This window comes from Macaca mulatta, chromosome 8, assembly GCF_049350105.2.
Source record: "Macaca mulatta isolate MMU2019108-1 chromosome 8, T2T-MMU8v2.0, whole genome shotgun sequence".
Lineage (NCBI taxonomy): Eukaryota > Metazoa > Chordata > Mammalia > Primates > Cercopithecidae > Macaca > Macaca mulatta.
This window is the reverse complement of record NC_133413.1, coordinates 139,170,266-139,191,982: the sequence shown is the minus strand read 5'-3', so window position 1 is coordinate 139,191,982 and position 21,717 is coordinate 139,170,266.

Genomic DNA, 21,717 nt, shown 5'->3' with positions numbered 1-21,717 from the left:
ACATCTTTGTCAAAAATGAGTTCACTGTAAATGTATGCACTTGTTTCTGGGTTCTCTATTCTGATCCACTGGTCTATGTTTCTGTTTTTAGGCCAGTACCATCCTGTTTTTGTTACTATAGTTCTGCAGTATAATTTGAAGTCAGGTGATATGATTCATCCTGTTCTGGGATTTTTTTTTGCTCAGGATAACATTGGCTATTCATGGTCTTTTGTGGTTTGTATAATTTTTGTATTTTTTTTTTTTCTATTTATGTGAAGAATGTCATTAGTATTTTGGTAGGTATTACATTGAATCTGTAGATTCTTTTGGGTAGTATGGACATTTAACAATATTGATTCTTTCAATTTATGAACATGAAATATCTTTCAACTTTTTTGCCTTCTTCAATTTCTTTCATTAGTGTTTTATAGTTTTCATTTTTGAGATCTTGCACTTACTTGGTTAAATTAATTCCTGGGTATTTAATTTGATTCGTGGTTATTGTAAATGGGATTACAAACTGATTTCTTTTTCAGATTGTTCAATGTTGGCATATAGAAGTAGTACTGATTTTTCTATGTGCATTTTGTATCTTGCAACTTTTTTGAATTTATCAGTTCTAATAATTTTATTTATTTATTTATTTTTTGAGACAAAGTCTCTCTGTTGCCCAGGCTGGAGTGCAGTGGTGTGATCTTGGCTCACTGCAACCTCCACCTCCTGGGTTCAAGCAATTCTCCTGCCTCATCCTCCTGAGTAGCTGGGATTACAGGCAGGCGCCACCATGCCCAGCTAATTTTTTGTGTTTTTAGTAGAGTTGGGGTTTCACCATGTTGGTCAGATGGAGTCTTTAGGTTTGTCCAAATATAAAATCACATTATCTTCAAACAAGGATAATTTGACTTCCTGTTTTTCAATTTGAATGACCTTTATTTCTTTCTCTTGTCTGAATCCTCTAACTAGGACTTCCAGTACTAGGTTAAATAACAGTGGTAGAGTAGGCATTCTTGTCTTGTTTCAGATCTTAAAGGAAAGGCTTTCCATTTTCCCTATTCAGTATGATACTAGCTGTGGGTCTGTTGTATATGACTTTTATTATATTGAGGTATGTTTCTTCTGCACTCAGTTTTTTGAGGATTTTTTTCATGAAATGATGTTGAATTTTATCAAATGCTTTTTCAGTATCAATTGAAATGATCACATGGTTTTTGTCTTTCATTCTGTTGATACTATGTATCACATTGATTAATTTGCATATGCTGAACCATCCTTGCATTCCTGAGATAAATCCTACTTGATCATGATAAATGGTCTTTTTACTATATTGTTGAATTTGATTTGCTAATATCTGTTGATAATTTTTGCATCAATATGCATCAGGGATATTAGCCTGTAGTCTTCTCTTATTATTATTTTTTTATATGTCTTTGTCTGGTTTTGGTATCAGGGTAATATTGGCCTAATACAATGAGTTTGAAAGTATTTCCTCCTCTATTTTTCAGAAGAGTTTGAGTAGGATTGGTATTAGTTCTTCTTTAAATGTTTGATAGAATTCAGCAGTGAGGCCACCGGGTCCCAGACTTTTCTTTACTGGGAGACTTTTTATTCCAGCTTCAAACCCATTACTCGTTATTAGTCTGTTCAGCTATTGAATTTCTTCATGGCTCGATCTTGGTAGGTTGTATGTGTCTAGAAATGTATCCGTTTCCTCTAGATTTTCCAATTTATTGGTATCTAGTTGCCTATAGTAGCCACTAATGCTCCTTTAAAATTCTGTGTTATTAGTTGTCATGTCTCCTTTTTCATCTCTTATTTTATTTATTTGGGTTTTCTTTCTTTTCATCTAAGTTATTCTGGCTAATTATATGTCAACTTTATCTTTTCAAAAAACAAATTTTCCATTGCATCAATCTTTTGTTTTCTTCATTTCAATTTTATTTATTTGCACTCTGATCTTTATTATTTCTTCTACTAATTGTGGGTTTGGTTAGATCTTGGTTTTTTTAGTCCTTTAAGATGCAACAATAGGTTATTTAAAGTTTGTTTTTCTTTTTTGATGTAGGCACTTATAGCTATATATTGCCCTCTTATTACTGCTTTTGCTATATCCCATAGGTTTTGTTATGTTGTGTTTCCATTATCATTTGTTTCAAGAAATTTTTCAGCTTTATTCTTAATTTCTTCATTGACCCACTGGTCATTCAGGGGCATATTGTTTATTCACCATGTGATTATATAGTTTCCAAGTTTCCTGTTGTTATTGATCACTAGTTTTATTTCACTGTGGTCAGAGAAGATGTTTGATATTATTTAATTTTTTGAACTCTTTTAAGACTTGCTTTGGGACCTAACATGTGGTTTATTTTTGAGAATAATTTCTGTGCTAAGGAAAAGAATGTGTATTCTGTAGGAAATGTTTTATAAATCTCTATTAGGTCCTTTTGTTCTATAGTGCAGATTAAATCCGATGTTTTCTTGTTGATTTTCTGTCTGGAAGATCTGTCCAATTCTGAAAGCAGGATGTTGAAGTCTCCAGCTGTTACTGTATTGAGGTCTATTTCTCTTTTCAACTCTAATAGTGTTTGCTTTATAAATCTGGGTGCTTCAGTGTTGGGTGCATATATATTTACAGTTTTTGTGTCTGTTGAATAATTAACCCCTTTATTATTATTTAATGACTTTCTTTTTCTCTCCTTTCAGTTTTTTCTTGAAGTCTATTTTGTCTGATATAAGTATACCTTCTCCTACTCTTTTTTGGCTTTCATTTGCATGAAATATCATTTTCCATCCGTTTATTTTCAGTCTATTTGTATCTTTGTAGGTGAAATATGTTTCTTGTAGGCAACAGGTCACTGTCTTGTTTATTTTTATTTATTTATCCACTGTATGTCTTTTTATTGGAGGATTTAGGTAATGAATATTCAGTGTTATTATTAATAGGTAAAGACTTACTTCTCTCATTTTGTTATTGTTTTCTGGACTTCTGTTTCTTTTTCTTTCCCTGTTGTCTTTCTTTTAGTAAAGATAATTTTCTCTGATAGTATGTTTTAATTTCTTGCCTTTAATTTTTTGTGTATACCTTGTATATTTTTTGATTTGAAATTACCATAAGGCTTGCAAATACTATCTTATAACTTGTTATTTTATTTATTTATTTTGAGACAGATTCACTCTTGTCACCCAGGCTGGAGTGTAATGGTGCAATCTTGGCTCACTGCAACCACTGCCTCCCAGGTTCAAGCGATTCTCCTGCCTCAGCCTCCCGAGTAGGTGGGATTACAGGTGCCCAGCACCACACCTTGCTAGTTTTTGTATTTTTAGTAGAGACTGGTTTTCACCATGTTGGCCAGGCTTGTCTCAAACTCCTGACCTCAGGTAATCCACCAGCCTCAGCCTCCCAAAGTGCTGTGATTACAGGCATGAGCCACCATGCTCTGCCATAACTTGTTATTTTATACTGATGACAAAATGATTGCATAAACAAGCGAAAGAAAACTAATAAAAACTCTCAACTTTAATTTTGTCTCCCTGCCTTTTAACTCTCTGTTGTTCCTCTTTACATCTTATTGTAGTGTCTATGTTTTGAAAACTTATAGTTGTTATTTTTTATTGGTTCATAATTTAGTCTTTCTACTTAAGAGTAATTTATACACCATGATTACAATATTATAATAATTTTTGTTTTTATGCATGCTTACTATTACCAGTGAGTTTCATACCTTCAGAGTATTCCTTATTCCACACTCACATCCTTTCCTTTCTGATTGAAGAACTCCCTTTAGCATGTATTGTAGGACAGATCTGATATTGTTGAAATCCCTCAGCTTTCATTTGTCTGGGAAAGCCTTTATTTAGCCTTTAAGTTTGAAGGATATTGTCACCAGGTATTCTATTATAGGGTAAATATTTGTTTTCTTTAGCACTTTAAATATGTCATTCCACTCACTCCGGCCTGTAAGGTTTCCACTGAAAACCTACTGCCAAACATTTTGTAGTTCCATTGTATGTTATTTGCTTGTTTTCTCTTATTGCTTTTGGGAGTCTTTCTTTATCCTTGACCTTTGAGACTTTGATTATTAAATGCATTGATATAGTCTTCTTTGGGTTTAATCTGCTTGGTCTTCTATAACCTTGTACTTCAATATTGATATCTTTCTCTAAGTTTGGGAAGTTCTCTAATATTATCTATTTGAATAAGCTTTCTCCTCCTATCTTTTTCTCTACCTCCTCTTTAAGGCCAATATCTTTGATTTGCTCTTTTGACATAATTTTCTAGATTTTGTAGGTGTGCTTTACTGTTTGGCATTTTTTTCTCTTGCCTCCTCTGACTATGTATTTTCAAATAGTATGTCTTCAAGCTCACCAATTCTTTCGTCTGTTTGATCAATTCTGCTATTTAGAGACTGATGCATTCTTCAATATGTCAATTGTATTTCTCAACTCTAGAATTTCTGCTTGACTCTTCAATTATTTTAACTTCTGTTAAATGTGTCTGATAGAATTCTAAATTCTTTCACTGTGTTATCTTGAATTTCTTTTAGTTTCTTCAAAACAGCTATTTTAAATTCTCTGTTTGAAAGTTCACATATCCCTGCTTCTCTAGGATTGGCTCCTGGTGCCTTATTTAGTTTGTTTGATGAGGTCATGTTTTCATGGCTGATCTTGATGCTTGTAGATATTTGTCAGTGTCTGGGCATTTAAGCGTTAGTTGTGTATTGTAGTTGTCACAATCTGGCTTGTTTGTGCCTGTTTTTCTTGGGAAGACTTTCCAGGTAATCAAAGGGATTCGCACCCTGAACCCAGTAATGTTGTGGTTCTCACAAGCTCATAGAGGTACCACCTTGTGGTCTTGGATAAGATTGGAAAGAATTCTCTGGATTACCAGACAGAGACTCTTGTTCTCTTCCCTTACCTTCTCCAAAAATAATTGAGTCTCTCTCTCTGTCTTTGCTGAGACTTCTGGAGCTGACAGTGAGGTGACACAAGCACCACTGTGGTGGCTGCCAATGGAACCGCCATGGGTCAGACCTGAAGCCAGCATAGGACTGGGTCCTGCCCAAGGCCTAATGTAACCACTACATGGCTACCATCTGTGTTCACTCAAGGCCCTAGAGCTCTACAATTAGCAGGTGGTAAAGTAAGCCAAGTTTATATCCTTCCTTTCAGGGCAACAGGTTCCCCTATGCTCTAGGTGGGTTCAGGGTTTTTGTCTGGAAGCCAGGAGTTGAAGTCAAAAACCTTAGAAATATACCTGCTATTCTATTCTGCTGCAGCTAAGCTGGCACTCAAACTACAACCTCTGCAGCTGCTGGCCCGGGTGGTAAGCCCCTTACTACCCTGGACCTGTGGCGCCAGCCGGCCGCTCCGAGTGCGGGGACGCCGAGCCATGCCCGTGCCTGCCGAAACTCACGCTGGCCTGGACATGCGGGCGAGCAGCCCCAGTTCCCACCTGCGCCTCTCCCTCCACACCTCCCTGCAAGCAGAGGGAACTGGCTCTGGCCTCGGCCAGCCCAGAGAGGGGATCCTACAGTGCAGTGGTGGGCTGAAGGGCTCCTCAAGCGCAGCCAGAGTGGACTCTGAGGCCGAGGGGGCGCCGAGAGCGAGGGCTGCTAGCACGTTGTCACCTCTTACTACCTCCGTATTGCTGTTGGTTATTCAGTGCCCAAAGACTCTGTAGTCAGCAGGTGCTGAATATGGCCAGGACTGGGTCCCTCCCTTCAAGGCCGTGGGTTCTTTTCTGGCCCAGAATGTGTCTGGAAATGTCCACGAGCTAGAACCTGGGATGGGGGACCCATGACTCTGTCTAGTGCCCTGTCCTACTGTGGCTGAGCTGGTATCTAAGATACAAGACAAAATCCTCTTTACGCTTTTCTCTCTTCGAGCAGAAAGAAGCAGTCACTGTCATTGCTGTGAGCTGCACTGCACAGGGCTTTGGGTGGGTGGCATGGAACTTCTTCAGTCCCTCTATCTGATGTCTCATTAGGTCAGGCACTGCCCCAGTCCACTGGCTCTAAGCCCAGCACAGCATCACAACTTCTCAAGAGTTGGAATCCTCGTGTCCTACCCTGCCTTTCAAGTTCACTTAGAACCCCACAGCACTTAACTCCTAGTGGCAAGGCTTGTTGAGAAACTCAGATATTGACCACTGGGTTGGGCACTTCACCTCTGTCTAGGTGGGGTCCAAATGCTTCCTCTGTGGAAAGGTGCCAGCTGAGTCAGCATCGCTTTGTTTTCTGCTGTAGCAGGGCAGCACTGAGTTCAATGCAGAGTTCCCCAGTTCCTATGCTCTCCTTCTTTCAAGTGCACCAATTCTCTCCCTATGCCACATAGTCACTGCCTGGGGAGTGGGGAGAAGTGGCATTGATGATATAAGACTTTCTTCCCTAGCCTCTGTAGTTCCTTTCTCAGTGACATGAAATTAAAACCAGGTACTCTGAGTGTTCACTTGATTTGCGCTTTTATGAAGGTGCTTTTTAGTGTGTAGATAGTGTAAAAATTTGGTGTTCCTACAGGGGGAATAATTGGTGGAGGCTTCTATTCAGCCATCTTGCTCCACCCTCAGCATATCAATACTTATTTAAAGATAGCCTGGCGGGGTTTGGATTGGGGTCACATTGAATCTGTATATCAACCTAGAAGAAACAGACATCTTGATAATATTAAGTATTCCAATTCATGAGCAAGATGTATTTCTTCATTTATTTATATCTTCCTTTTTGTTCTCCCAATACTGTAAATAGGCAAATGATGTTTGTATAATGACATTGTGTTGTATAATCTTACTTCACAAAACTTTTTGTACATTCCTTAGAATTTTTTTTATGTATGTGATAATGTTGTCCACAAGAAGGATAATTTTATTTATTTATTCCCAATCTCTGTAACTTTTATTTCTTCTTACATACACTACTACAATGGTCAGGACTTCTAATTTGCTGTTGAAGAGAAGTAGTGATAGTGGACATTTTTTCTTATTTCTCTTCTTCCAGAGAAAACATTAAATCACAAACCACAATATTTAATGATAGATGTAGGGTTTTTTAGGTGCATTTTGCTGGGAATTTTTTTCATAGTTTTTTTTTTCATTTCTTGAAATAATCGTATGATTTTTATATTTTATTCTGTTAGTATGGTGAATTACACTGCTTGACTTTTAAATGTCATATTAACTTGGTATTTCTAAAATAAACCCCAGTTGGTCATGATGTGTTATTTCTATATTTTGTTAGATTTAATTTGTTAATACCTTGTGAAGGATTTTCTTTTATATCTTCTTGAAAAGTATTAGTTTATAGTTATCTTTTCTTATATAATATTTATTTTCAGTTTAAGTGTTAGGGTAATGTTGGCCTAAAAATTCCACTAAAATATGTCTCTTCCTTCCCGTTATCTGAGATTTTGTAAGATGGGTATAATTTCTTTTTAAAGTGTTTAATAAAATTGACAAATGAAAATACTCAGGACTGAAGTTTACTTTGTGGAAAGGCTCATGTTCAAATATTGTATTTTAAAAATAGATATAACATATACAAATTTTCTATTCTTCCTGTATCCATTTTGATAACATATCACTTAGGTAGTATGTGCATTTTATCTGTATTGTTAGATTTATTGACATAGAATTGTTCATAATATTCATCAGGTGACATTTGATTTTCATAGTAAAATCCTTCACAAGGTATTAACAAATTAAATCTAACAAAATATAAAAATAATACATCATGACCAACTGGGGTTTATTTTAGAAGTACCAAGTTAATTCATCTGCATTTCACTCTGAATATTAGTATTTGTCCTCTCCCTCTCTTTTTAGTTTTCTAAGAAGTATACCAACTGCCAATCTTTTTAAAAAGACAGATTTTGGTTTTATTTATATTCTCTATTGTTTAACATTTTGTATTTCATTGATTTTATAATTATTATTTAGCTTCTACTTATTTGGGGTTGAATTTCCTTTTTTATAGCTTCTTAATGTGAAAGGTTAGATTATTGACTTTAAATCTATCTTTGTTTTCTACCAAAAACATTTAATGTTATGAACTAATTTAGGATTATTACTAATTTAGGTTTTTTTAGAATTTCCAAATATTTGGGGTCTTCTAAAGTGTGTATATATTTTTCTCATATTTTTAATTTTATACTATTGTGGCTAGAAGTGATACTCTGTATATTTTTGACTTCTTTAAATTAATTCATTCCAGTTTTATGACCCAATACATGACCTATCTTGGTGAATGTTAGTGAATGTTAATGGACACTTGAAGAGCTCTAAAAATATCAGTTATGTCAGGTTGGTTAATAACATTGTCCACATCTTCTACATAATAACATTGCCCACATCTTCTACATCTGTCCTCATTTCCTTTCTACTTTTCTATCCCTATCAAGAAAAGAATTCAGGTGTGTAACCACAATTTTGGATATGTCTTTTTTCAGTTTGGTCAGTTTTTGCTTTAAAAATTTTGAACCACTGTTCTAAGTGCACACATACTTAAGAATGCCTTCATAAACTATTTTATCTTTATAAAATGTCATTATCTAAATGAATTACAAGTAATATTATTTGATCTACAGTCTAATTTATAAGAAAATAACATAACCATTTAGTATTCCTTATGACTAGTGTTTTCATTGAATAAGTTTTTCATCATTTTTAACTTATCTATGCTTTTGTATTTAAAGAGTGTTTCTTGTTGACAGAATATGATTGGGTTGTGCCTTTGCATTTAGTTGGAGTCTTTCTTTAGATCATTGGCATGTAATATATCTATCAGTATGATTGGATTTAAAGCTATTACATTAGTATTTATATTTGTTTTATCTGTAGTTTTCTTATTTTTTCTCTTTTGCTGCCTTATTTGTGTTGAGTAATATTTAATATTTCTTGTCCTCTATTGATTTACTAGCTATATCTCTCTTTAAGTTCTAGTGGTTGCTCTGGGCTTTACAATATGTATCTCTAACTTGTTATAATTGATCTTTACTATCTTCAAAGGCTATTTGCCATTTCAAGAAATATAAGAATATTACACAATACATTTCCATTTCTCCATCATATCATTTGTGCTATTGTTATATATTTTTACAACTATAATATAAAACATTAAAAAAACCATTTAAAAAAAATATTTATCCTCATGTTTGCTATTTCTAGTATCCTTCGTTTCCTTGAGTAGATCCAGACTTACATGTGGTATTATATCCTTTCAACTTGAATAATTTCTTTAATATTTTTTGGTAGTACAGTTTTACTGATGATAAATTTTCTGTTTTTTGTTTGCCTGAAAAATGTCACGTTTTAATTTTCACTTATGAAGAATATTTTCACATAAAATGAAATAGTATCTTGACGATACTTTATTTTTTTTTCAAACATTAATGTGATTCCGTTGTCTTCTGGTTTGGATTTATTCTGATGAGAATTCAGCAATTAGTCTTAACTTTGTCTCATATACAATGTATGTTTTCTACTCTCGCTACTTTTAAGATTCTCATGATTTCTTTCTTTAGCAATTTGATAATGATAGAATTTGGCTTTGTTTTCTTTCAATTATCCTTCTTGGTGAATGTTGAGTTTCTTTGATCTATGTGTTTATACACTTCATTATATATTTTTTAAAGTTTGGGCCAGTATATTTTTAAACACTTTTCCTGCAACTTCTCTTCCTTTTATCTTTGATATTCCAATTACCTGTATGTTAGACAGCATAATAATTTGTTACAGATTCCTGAAGTCATTTTTCTTAAAACTATTTTTTTTCTCTGTGCTTCATTTTGGATACCATCTAGTTGTTATGCCAATGCATTTACTTTTACTTAATCCTGTAGTGTTTAATTTGCTAGGTCCATCAAATATATATTCTTTTTAATTTCCAATATTTCATTTTTATTTCTAGATGTTCTGTTGGGTTCTTTTTTATGACTTTCATTTCACTCATCATCTTGTCCATGCTTTCCTTGAAATTATTGAACATAAAGTTATAAAGCTCTTATTTTCCAGTTAATTCCAACAGTGCTGTCATTTCATTAATAAAACAGTTTGTTTTTGTTAATTGTTCTCCTGATAATGAATTACATTTTACCACTTCTTTACATGTCTAGTAATTTTAGACTAGATGTTTAACACATTGAATATTACATTGTGTAGTGTATGATTTTGTTGACTATTTTTAACAAATGTTGAGTTTCATTTTGTCAAACATTTTTGTTCTTTGCATATAGTTTTGGCCATTTTGAAGCTTATTTTTAAATTTTCTTTAGATAGATCTAGGGTTTCCTTTACTACAGAATTAGTTTTGTACTACTACTATGATATGGCCTTTTTGAGTTCCCTATTGATGGTCCTGTTTAGAAGTCCAACACTTTGTAACCTTTGTCAGCTCTGGTAATTGTTTATTGTACAGCTTTTTAGTAGTTACTTTCTTCTTTGAGTAACTGATTTTAGACTAGACTTATAGACTTACTCCACACCTGGGCAGGAAGGGGATACCTAGCCAGATTTAAGGATATCTTTTGCTTTATATATATCCTCTTTCTGGGTACTCTGTCCCACAAAAGCTGTAGGACTCAATGTCTTGAACTTTTATCTTTGCCTCTTCAACTTAGTAAGATTGTCGAGCTTGTATTAGATTTGGCCTTTGTTATGGAATAAATTGTGTTTCCTGTAAATTTATATATTAAAGCCCTAATCCCCAGTACATCAGAATCTAACTGGATTTGAAGGTAGGGCCTTTAATAGGTAATTAAGTTGGCCAGGGATGGTGGCTCATGCCTGTAATCTCAGCACTTTGGAAGGCCAAGGTGGGCAGATCACCTGAGATCAGGAGTTTGAGACCAGCCTGGCCAACATGGTGAAACCTCATCTCTACTAAAAAAAAAAAAAAATTAGCCAGGCGTGGTGGCAGCTACCTGTAATCTACTCAGGAGGCTGAGGCAGGAGAATCACTTGAATCTGGGAGGCAAAGGTTGCAGTGAGCGAACATCACGCCATTATACTCCAGCCTGGGTGACAAGAGTGAAACTCCTTCTCGAAGAAAAAAAAAAAAGGTAATTAAGTTAAAATGAGGCCAATTGAGGCCAATAAACCTCGAAGACCAACTGGCCCTTATCCAATTGGGCTGGTGTCCTTATAAGAAGAAGTTTGGTTATACAGGAGATTCCAGGAATGCACATGCATGGAAAAAAGACCAGATGAGAATACAGTGAGAGAGTGGGCATTTACAAGCCAAGCAGAGAAGGCTCAGAAGAAACCAAACCTGATCCTGGACTTCCAAACTCCAGAACTGTGAAAAAATAGGTTTTTGTTATTTAAGCCACCCAGTCTGTGGTATTTTGTTACAATAGCCCTGGCAAACCAACACAGCCAGATTCTTGTAGGCAGCCTGGAATGCAATGCTAGATAGAAAGCCTGAAGTATCACAGGGTTAATCTTATTTGTTTCTCTTTATTCAAAGATTACAGTCCTGTGTTACATATTGTACAAAGGACTATAAAAACAGCTCTTATAAATTTTGTTCCGTTTTCTAATTGTTAATTGTGTGAAGTCAAGTCTGACAGTAATGAAGGCAATCATAACTGCCTTGATTTTTCATTTTCTCAAACTCTTAGAATTCAGGCCTTTAACTCTTATATTGATGTTTTAGTTTTTTTTTTTTTTTTTTTTTTTTTTTAATCTTACTCTTCAATTTTTCCCTATTTGTCTTTATTCTACTTTCTGGATTATCTTGTAAAATGTCTCTATTATCTTCCATCTCTTTGTATTTTTTGGGAGGGAGTTTTCTTTCCATTTATCTTCCAAATCTCCTATTCATTTTTCATTTGACCATTATACATTTAGTTTTCAAGAACTCATTTTAATTCTCTGAAAGTTCCCTTTTGTATAGTTTTCCGTTGTTATTTCATCTGTGAGAACATTAACCTATCTTCAAAATTTTTTCTGCTTCTTTTATTTTCTCTTTCCTTTTCTATTTCTTTCTTGCTTGTTTGTTTTTCCTCTTCTTTTTCTCCTCCTTCCTCCTTCTCATTTGGCTCTTCTACCTTCTCTTTTTTTCTGTTTGCTTGTTTTCATCTCTGTTTATCATATGGAGGTATTTTCTCAAGTGATCCTTAGCTATTTGTTCACATATAAAAATGAAGCATATAATCAAATATTAAAAGCTGATTGAAACTCACTGTGTATGGACACGTCTTGTCAACTGATTGCTTTCCGTCTAGGGTGACTTGGATTGTTCATTGTGTCGAGAGAATCCCACGTTTATGTGTGTGTGTATATATATGTATGTGTGTATATGTATGTGTGTGTATATATACATATGTGTGCATATGTGTATGTGTATATTTGTGTGTATATGTATTTATTTCTCACAGTGCTGTAGAGAAGTGTATTATTTTGTGGGCAATGGACAGTTCAGCCCATGAATTTGAGTGGAGGGAGTGACATAGCCTGAACAGATCTAAATAGACTTGTGGACCTTGAAGAGACTTAGGCTTTATTTTTTGGTGAGAAAAAACAATGGGAAGATCTTGAACAAAGCAGTGACAAGGTGAGGCTTATACTTTCACAGATCTCTGGCTGCTGTGGGCTACAGCCTGGTGAGCAGGGTTTGGCAGAGGGACCAGTTGAGCACAGTGATAGTCACCTCAGGGAGGTTTGATGACCTGAACCAATTTACCAGGGGTGGAGGGGGTGAGAGTTGGTTGATGGAACTGATTGTATATATATGTATATGCATGTGTGTGTGTGTGTGTGTGTGTGTGTGTGTGTGTATATATATATACTCTGCAGTGATATTCCTTTCCTTCATGTAGCAGCAACTCAATGGGAGACAGGCCTTAACTATCAAGGAAAGGTAAGTGGATTCCTTTATGGGGTCTTTGGCCAACTAAAGAAAAAAAATATACACACACACATATACATATGTAAAAATACATATATATACAAAAAATATACATATGTATATGTACAAATTACATATACATATACAAAAAATTTTACATATACATATACAAAAATATGTATGTAAAAATACATATGTAAAATATGTAAAATATAAATATATAAAAACATAAAATATATAAAAATATAAAAATATTTAAAAATACATATGTAAATATGCAAAAATAAATACGTAAAAATAAGTATATATGTATATGTATTTTTTTTCTTTAGTTGGCCAAAGACCCCCATAAAGGAATCCACTAATCTTTCCTTGATGGTTAAGGCCAGTCTCCCATTGAGTTGCTGCTACATGAAGGAAAGGAATATCACTGCAGAGTATCTAGACTTCTGGATAACTCCCTATTTTCAGTTAGGTTCTCTAACATGACCTTTGTCTGCTATCCTCTGGTTTAACCTCTCCAGAAATAAACCTCCATTCTTATGTGAGGTAGAAGAGGGAATGTTGCTTGTTGTTTGAGAGTCCTAAAGTTCTGGTTCTAAAGTTCTGAGTTCTAAAGGTCTGGTACAGCTTTCTCATACAGTTATTTACATTTCAATTTTGCTATAAAAGACACATGATTAGACCTGTGGTTTAGAGGAATCATTCTAGCACCAGAGTACAGGATATATTATGTATCCTGAGGTGCCTATAGGAGTTAGATGATAGTCCAGGATGATGACTAGTTTTCTGACACAGTTTTCAGGCAATCATCCTGAGACCACTTTAAGAGTTGTCAGGTCCCTTGAACTCATAGACTTTCTAGAGTTTTGTGGTATAAATCAGCTTGCTTTTCAGGTTCTTCATATTTTCTTATTTGGGTTTCAGCATTGCAAAATATTGTTGAAATTGTTTCTTCTCTTTTTGACTTCATGAATGTATACCTTTTAGAGAAATCTCCTCACTGTTCTTTTAAGTGGGGTTTGAAGAAACAGCAGAGATTATTGGGAATGTTCAGTTGTTTGGGAAGTCCAGGCATTAGTCTTTTAATTTATTTTTAATATTTAGATGAGGAAATGGAGGCATAGTAAGTCTAAAGAAATAACCAGGCATCACCACGAGTTCTTGTTGCCCATGCAAATGGGTTTGTCTTTTTCCTGGAGGCAATGGAAAGCACAGAGGGATTAAAGCAGGAGAGCAATGTAATCAGAGTTGCATTTTAGAATAAATCTCATTTCTAGAGTTAAAAAAATTCATTGGCAAAGTCAGGAAGACTGATTAGGAGGCTCAAGCAGCAATTTAAGAAAGACTTATGGCAGTTTGGTCTAGGGCAGTGACCATGGGTCATGGCCCAGAATCCTGACATTTACTTTCAGTGGTTTTCTTTCTTTTCATCTTTCTTCCTTTCTTCAATGAGAATGAAATCCTGCCAATTTTACCTTCTGAAATTCCCCCAATATACTTTATTTTCTCTCATCATCCTGCTCTATCATCTAACTCCTATAGGGACCTCAGGACACATAATATGTCCCCCACTCTGCTGCTAGAATGATTCCTCTAAACCACAGGTCTAACCATGTGTCTTTTATAGCAAAAACTTTTCAGTAGTGCTTCGAAATTCAGAGAAAACAAAACTTGAGTTCCTTAGTCTGGCATTCATTTTTATTATGTTTTACTGAAGTGTTCATCTGTAATGTATTGAAATTTTTTTTAAAGGAAAAGCAAATCTGGTCCTTCATCACAAACAATTTGGAAAACTCTACTTGAGAAAATATTTTTCATGTCGAAAAAACTAAAACCTTGTGCGATACCAGTCTCCTAACCTCATTGGTCTGGCCTTATAAGCATCATAATTATCTGGGAGATAGCAGATTAAAAGTGAGAGAGGAGGAAAAAGAAGGGAACTCTGTACATGTCAAGTATTTGCTCTCTTTCCAGCAATCTTCTGGGAGTTTTACATATGTAGAAAAGCAAAGAAAATATTTTAACTATTTACATTAAAGTCTCCTTTAGGAATGAAACTCTTTGTCTGGAAGAATGCCTTGATTGACCACCTTAGCCGGGTGACTCAAAACAGATAAAACTCTACAAGAGAAGTGAGAGGGAAATTTATGTTGAAAGGAGCAGAAAGGGAGACAGAAGTCCTAAATAACCTTATGGAAACTTGGAGCCCACAGACAGAAGTGGCCAATGGGAAATCAGATGGCAGAGCACCATAAAGACACACTAATAACTGGTATGAATGACTCTGAGATTATGCCCAGAGGGATTCACACAGGGAAGGGGATGTGTTTTATATTTAGTTAGTTTGAAACAGACAGAATATCACAAATCAATAGGAGCCAAGATGAAAATGAGAGTAGTTTGTTAAAGGCCAGAACTCGGAACAAAGAGTAAGTAGCAGAATGTAAATATGTCACCACTAAGAAGTTACAGAAAGCTTAGACAGGGCACGGAACTTCCCAGTAGTCAAGGGATATGTAATGTGAACCAAATTGTTTAAAATCTCTCAATGGACAGCTGCGGTATAACAAATTACCACAAATATAGAGGCAAAATAGCCCATATATATTGTTTTATTATTTTTGTGGATCAGAACTACAGGCATAACTTAGCAAGATTTTCTGCTTTAAGGTCTTTTATATTTAAAGAGAAAAAGAAATAAATTTATTTTAAGAAATTATCTCGTGTGACTTTGGGCACTGGCAAATCTGAACTCTGTAGGGCAGGCTAGCAGTCTGGAAGTCCTGGCAAGAGTTGATGTGGCAATCTTAGTCCACATACCACAGGGGAACAGGTTAGAAACTCAAGCAGTGATTTTATGTAGCTATCTTGAAGGAAAATTCTTTCTTTTGGGGTCAACCTCAGTCTTTGCTCTTACGGCCTTTTAACTGATTGCATGAAGCCCACCCACATTATGGGGTAGAATCTACTTTACTCAAAGTCTACTTATATGAATGTTGATAATTATTCAGTCTACTGACTTAAATCTTAATCACATTTAAAAAAAACCCTTCACAGCAACATCTGGACTGATGTTTAGCCAATCCACTGAGAACCACAGTCTAGCCAAGTTGACACAACATTAACCACCACAGGATGTAATCAACGTGTTAGCTAGGACTGGTGTCTCATCAGAAGGCTCAACCAGGGAAGGATTTGCTTTCTAAACTCATCTAGTTATTGGCAGAATTCCATTCCTTGCTTGCTGTTATATTGGGAGTCTAAGTTCCTCATTGACTGCTGACAGGTTGACAAGGTTGTTCTTGGTTCTTTGCCACATGGGCCTCTTCATGCAATAGTTAACTTCAACAAACCATTGAGGAAGAATTTGTTAGCAAGAGAGAAGCCACAATCATATGTACCTAATCAGGGAAGTGATATCTTGCCACTTCACCACAATCAATTAATTAAAAGCAAATTCTCAAACCAGCCCACAACCAAGGGAAGAGGATCACATAAAGACATAAACACTAGCAGGTGGGTATTGTATTAGAGCCTGCTTGTGATAGACAGCTTATCTTCATTTCAGGTAAACTATTTTATTGAAGTCCTCATAATCTGTTTATGAAGTAGTCATTTTTATTACCATTTCACATATTAATGAATAAGGATTCAGACAGCTTTTCTGTCTAGATCAACATAACACATCAAGTCAAAGTGAAAGACAGTAATCAAGGCTGCATCTATTTGCTACTGAGAGCTTTGCTTGACCTCTTACTTTACAACATAATATCGTTTTGTTGTTGTTGTCGTTTCATTAGAAATTCCTGTTAGAAAAACTGATACTCATTGCCTTTTCTCAAATTTAAGTACTCCAATAGACCTTTGACTTCCCCAAATACAACCTTTGATTGTCTCTTTGTATTGCACAAATTAGCCACATTTTCTGATCCCTTGGCTATCTGACTCTAAAACTGGAACTATTCTGCTTTGCTAGCAGGCTTAACCTCATCTCATCTTTGTAACCAGTTTTTCCCTGTAAGAAGAAAAATAATCTCATGGCCTGGCCACCCATTACCAGGGAAGTCAAGCTCTGGATCCTATTCCAAATTTTTCCCTAAGTTCTAGACTGTGGATCCAAGGTATGAATTTCGTAAATGTCTCATACCTAACTACCTGCCTGATATTCCAGTTTCTCTAGGACTGGGATGCCTACCTTTATTCCTTTTAGGGTTTCTAAAGACCACAGTCATGATTCTGAACCTACGCCATTGTAGCTAGGCCCCCTTCTCCACCTTTTTCCATACTACTCATTATTAAAATATTGCTCTTCGTAGGTAGGTAGAGAAGATGTGGAGGTTTATGACATTTCTTCTGAGTTTGTGATGAATGAGAAGATGCATTAATAAAACTTCTAGTTTGTATTCTTAGATTACTTCGTACAAATTTTGAATACAAAGGAAGAAAATTCCAGGCCATCTAGCTAAGAGAAAATATGGGAATTTGAAGGAAAAGATTTTTGTATAATTCCCCAAACTCTATAGCACCTACTCAAAGTAAGCTATGGTTATTTTTTAAATAATGCTTTTCCCTCGATATCAATACAACAGACTACTTCTCTTCCTTCTCCAAATATTAATATCTCCTGTTGACCTCCATTGTGCAAAGTACTGAGTTCAAACCGCCTGTGGTTGTATTCAAGAGTTTCCATGATCTAACTGCAAGCATTGTTTTCAACTTTATTCCTGTCTATGCATTATAATCCCTTCCCCTTCTTTGTGTATGATGGTTGTCCCTTAATTCTTAACCTATTAAACTTGATTCAATATCTTTGCATTCAGGTCCAATAACATCATATCTAGTAAGTACTAGAGAGTACATACTATCCCTTACAGAAATATCAATGAAATGTTCTTTTATCTGTCATCCTCAGTACATTGTTTATATATAGCCAAGCCCATATTGTATTCTATCACATGATATGGCTCATTGTCATGTGTACATGCCTTTCTTCCCTTATTAGTTCAGAACACTTTAAAATATAAGGCCTACTTTGCTTCCTTTTTTATATTCCCATCCTCAGACTCCATCACACTGCTGTGAGTGAGGCATAGGGATAAAACAATGTAGGGAGTAGGATATAGATTTTTGGAATCAGATGCACATAAATTTGGAAATAGGTTCTAACAGTGTAGATGTGATTGGAGAAGTTACCTGACTCCCAAGTCTTGGCTTTCTTACCTACTAAATGAAAGATAACATTGCCTGTCTCAAAGTTTTGCTGTAAGTACTCACTAGCATTAAATATATACAAAAATTGGCACAATGTAAATAATTAATATTTCTTTCCCCAATCTCCCATTCCCACAGTCAAAACCCACTCCCAAATCCACCTTCCTGTCCCACCCACTTTCTCTAGTTCCACTGCACCATTAATAAATATTTGTTAGATTGGATTGAATGCTCTGTCACTGGCCCCCTTGACTCAGGAAGCAAAGGACTCACTGCTTTCTCTGCAGTCTTTTTGCTTGGTTGGTATGTTGAATTGTTGTTTTTTCTCCTCCTCCCATTCTGTCAGTCTTAAATCCTTCTTTTGTGTCCTCTTTCTATACCAAAATTTTATTTTTACCTACAAGTTTTTTGTTTACATTGTATCTCTCTTCTGCTGGAAAAGCATGGCCTTGTGAAGCTGGCATTTGTTTAATCTTCTGGCGTCTCAAGACCTGCATTTATGAATTTTCTAAAGTTCCCTGTGCTGGGAACCTCACATATGCCAGAGCTGCTGAGTAAATGCTCCAACCTGAAATGAGAGTCGTTCCAAGGTTAGGTCATCCCCCACTATGCACCTCCCTCATCCACAGCCAGGCAAAATAAAAGTTTCCATGGAGATGAAACAGAAATGAATCCATCTGATCAATTCTAATTGTTATAAGTAAGAATTCATTTTAATACATGTTTGTGGCATGAGCTGCTTGTCACAGTTAAGAGGAGAGCAGAAATTATCAAGTAAATTTTTACTATTGAATATTTACTTAGCTCAATGTAAGAGGGAGGCTAGGTCCCTGCCCTAAGAGAGCTTAAAATTCATTTGGGAATAAAAATGAATCCATGAGAAAGAGAGGGCAATTAAAGAAAGAGAGTAAAAAGAGCTAATTTAATGAGTATTGTCTGACTGCATAAACAAATACATACGTAATTAAATGAATGAATGAAAATAATTACAACAAAGAACAAATGAAGACTGGAGCATTAAGACTGTGCTTTTAAAATTTGACAATGTCACTAATTCAAAACAAGTTAACTCTTTAAATTATTTGCATTAGAACTACACATTGATCTCATTAAATAAACAATTTAAGCCATTTCATCAAAGACACATTTAAGTATTCACAATGGTCCAGACCTTACTGAGCCCCAAAGGTAAACAAGATGAATAAGATATCGTCCTTTCTCTAGGATTGAAACAAATTTCTCCTGTCACTTTCCTGTAGATTATTGCCAAGATATCCCATGTATAGGCTGACATCCTCTAAGCCAGTAGAATATCAGTTTCTGGCACAATAATAGATTGAATGGAAACTGTGCTGGGACTCAGGACCCCTTGCTGGTTGATAAGGATCACTCAATGTGTCTCTTTTAACAGTTGGAGAGCTTTATGTTTCGCTTTCTGAAAGTTGTTTGACACTTTCATCTTCTGTTCTAGATATATGAAATATTCACTGTGTTCCCAACTATACTGTAAATTTCCTGACAGCAGGATCCATTTTTATTTATCTATGCATCTTCCACAGAGCCTAGCATATTTTTTGATAGATGACAGATACTCAATCTATATTGGATGAATGAATGAATGAACAAGTGTAGTATAAAATAAAGATGTGTACAGTAAGTCCTCACTTAATGTCTTTAATAGGTTCTTAATAACTGCAACTTTTAGCAAAACAATGTATAATGAAACCAATTTACTGTAGGCTAATTGATACAAACAAGAGCTAAGTTCCAATGATGTATCTCTGATCACAAAAATATAACCAAGCTTCTAAATAAAGGCCAAAAACACTTTTGATATTAAACATTGAAATAAATGTGAACTACACATACACATACATTTGTAAAAGATTAACAAAAACGAGAAAGATAATTATTTACCTCATTTTTGGTGAATCAGCGAGTAACAGTGGTTTTAGTGGAGGTTGGTCAAGCCAAGGAATAAATGTTTGCAAAACAAAATTTTTAAGGATTCCCTCCTACCACCACAAAATTCCAAAACAGTATTTCTGACAGTCCTCTGAGTGCTTTTTGTCCCTCGTTGTTTATTGTTGTGCATTTGTACGACCATTATATACCTTATGAATTTTTATCTTACAATAATTTGTATTCATTCATTTATTTTCTAACCCACTATTCCAGTTCAGGGTCATGTGGGTAGCTGGAACCTATTCCTGGCAGCTAAGTGTACAAGGAGGGAGCCATCCCTGGCTAGAATGTTAATCCACCTCAGGGCATCCTCACACACACACCCATATTCACTCAGACTGGGACCGTGTACACATGCCGATTAACCTGATGGCACAACTTCGGGATGTGACAAGAAACCAGAATATCCAGGGAAAGCCCATGTGGACAATGGGAGAATGTGTAAACTCCACACACACAGTGGTCCGACCCAGTCATCAATTTTTTTTTCTGATCAAAATTATAATAAAACAAGGTGGAACAAAACAGTTCCTGGTGCACCAGGAGCTCTCAGTCTGGTTGAAAAATCAGAATGCAAACCAGTAAGGATAACTCAATGTGCTAAGTATCACAGCAGTAATAAGCACTGCAAACATAATGGGCAATTGGCAGGGCTTAAGACTTTTGAGAAGACATAGGAAGAGAGATAAACCTGAAGATCTAAAGGATGAATGAATTTGCTAAGTGAAGAAGTTATGAAGATAGACAGAAGGATGAGATGGCAAACCAGTGGTGAAATAGAGGAAATTCATTAAATAAGGCAATGAGACATTTCCCTCATTAGAGACAGAGGGAACAGCATGTGCAAATGCTGCAGATAAATGAGCAAGTTTGACGTTTATAAATAACTTGCGGTGATTACAATGGGGATGTCAAATGGAGAGTCAGCACAGAGAGGAACAGCAAGATAGACTGGAGTCAGTTTGTAAAGACCCTGCCATGCCAGTTTGAACTTCATCACTTGAGCAACAATAAGCTGTCGATATTTTTTAAGTGTAGTGAGATAGTCAAATTTCTGTCTTGGAAAGGCAACTCAGGCTGAGTTTGAGAAGATGATCCTCAGGAACTAGGAAGGAAGAAAACATTTACTGAGCTAAGTCTATATATGCCAGGATATACTTTAGGGGATTTCACAGATACACTGAAGTTTGTTTTATGTAATCTTTACAGCCACCATCAGAAATAAGCATTAGTATGCTCATTTAACAGATACAAATGTGACACTTGAAATTATGAATAGAAGAAGGTTTAGAAATTGAGAAACTATTCACAATTCTAGGGGACATCAAAAGTGAGTGTATCCTAGAGGAGGGATATGGAAGAAAGAAGGGCAGGAAGAAGAAACACAGCATATTGGAGAACTCAGAATTCAGGAGGCATAATTAACAGAATCATTGGTTGCAGGTAGGCATGAGGAAGAAAGACAGTGATAGTGAAAGAATGAATTCCAAGTCTCTAGAGCATTGAAAGTTTTGGGGCTTATATATAACCGCCTTCCTCCAGTGATTTTTACATCTCTCACATTTTTTCTAATACGATTACCTTGAAACTTATAGAAGTATTTATTTCTCTTGAGATGAAAAACTAAGTTTTAGGAACTTGTGTCTTTAGTGTTATCTCCCCAGGAGTTGGCTGCTGTAGCAAGAAAGAACCGTGATACTCTGTTTTCAAGACAATTGCA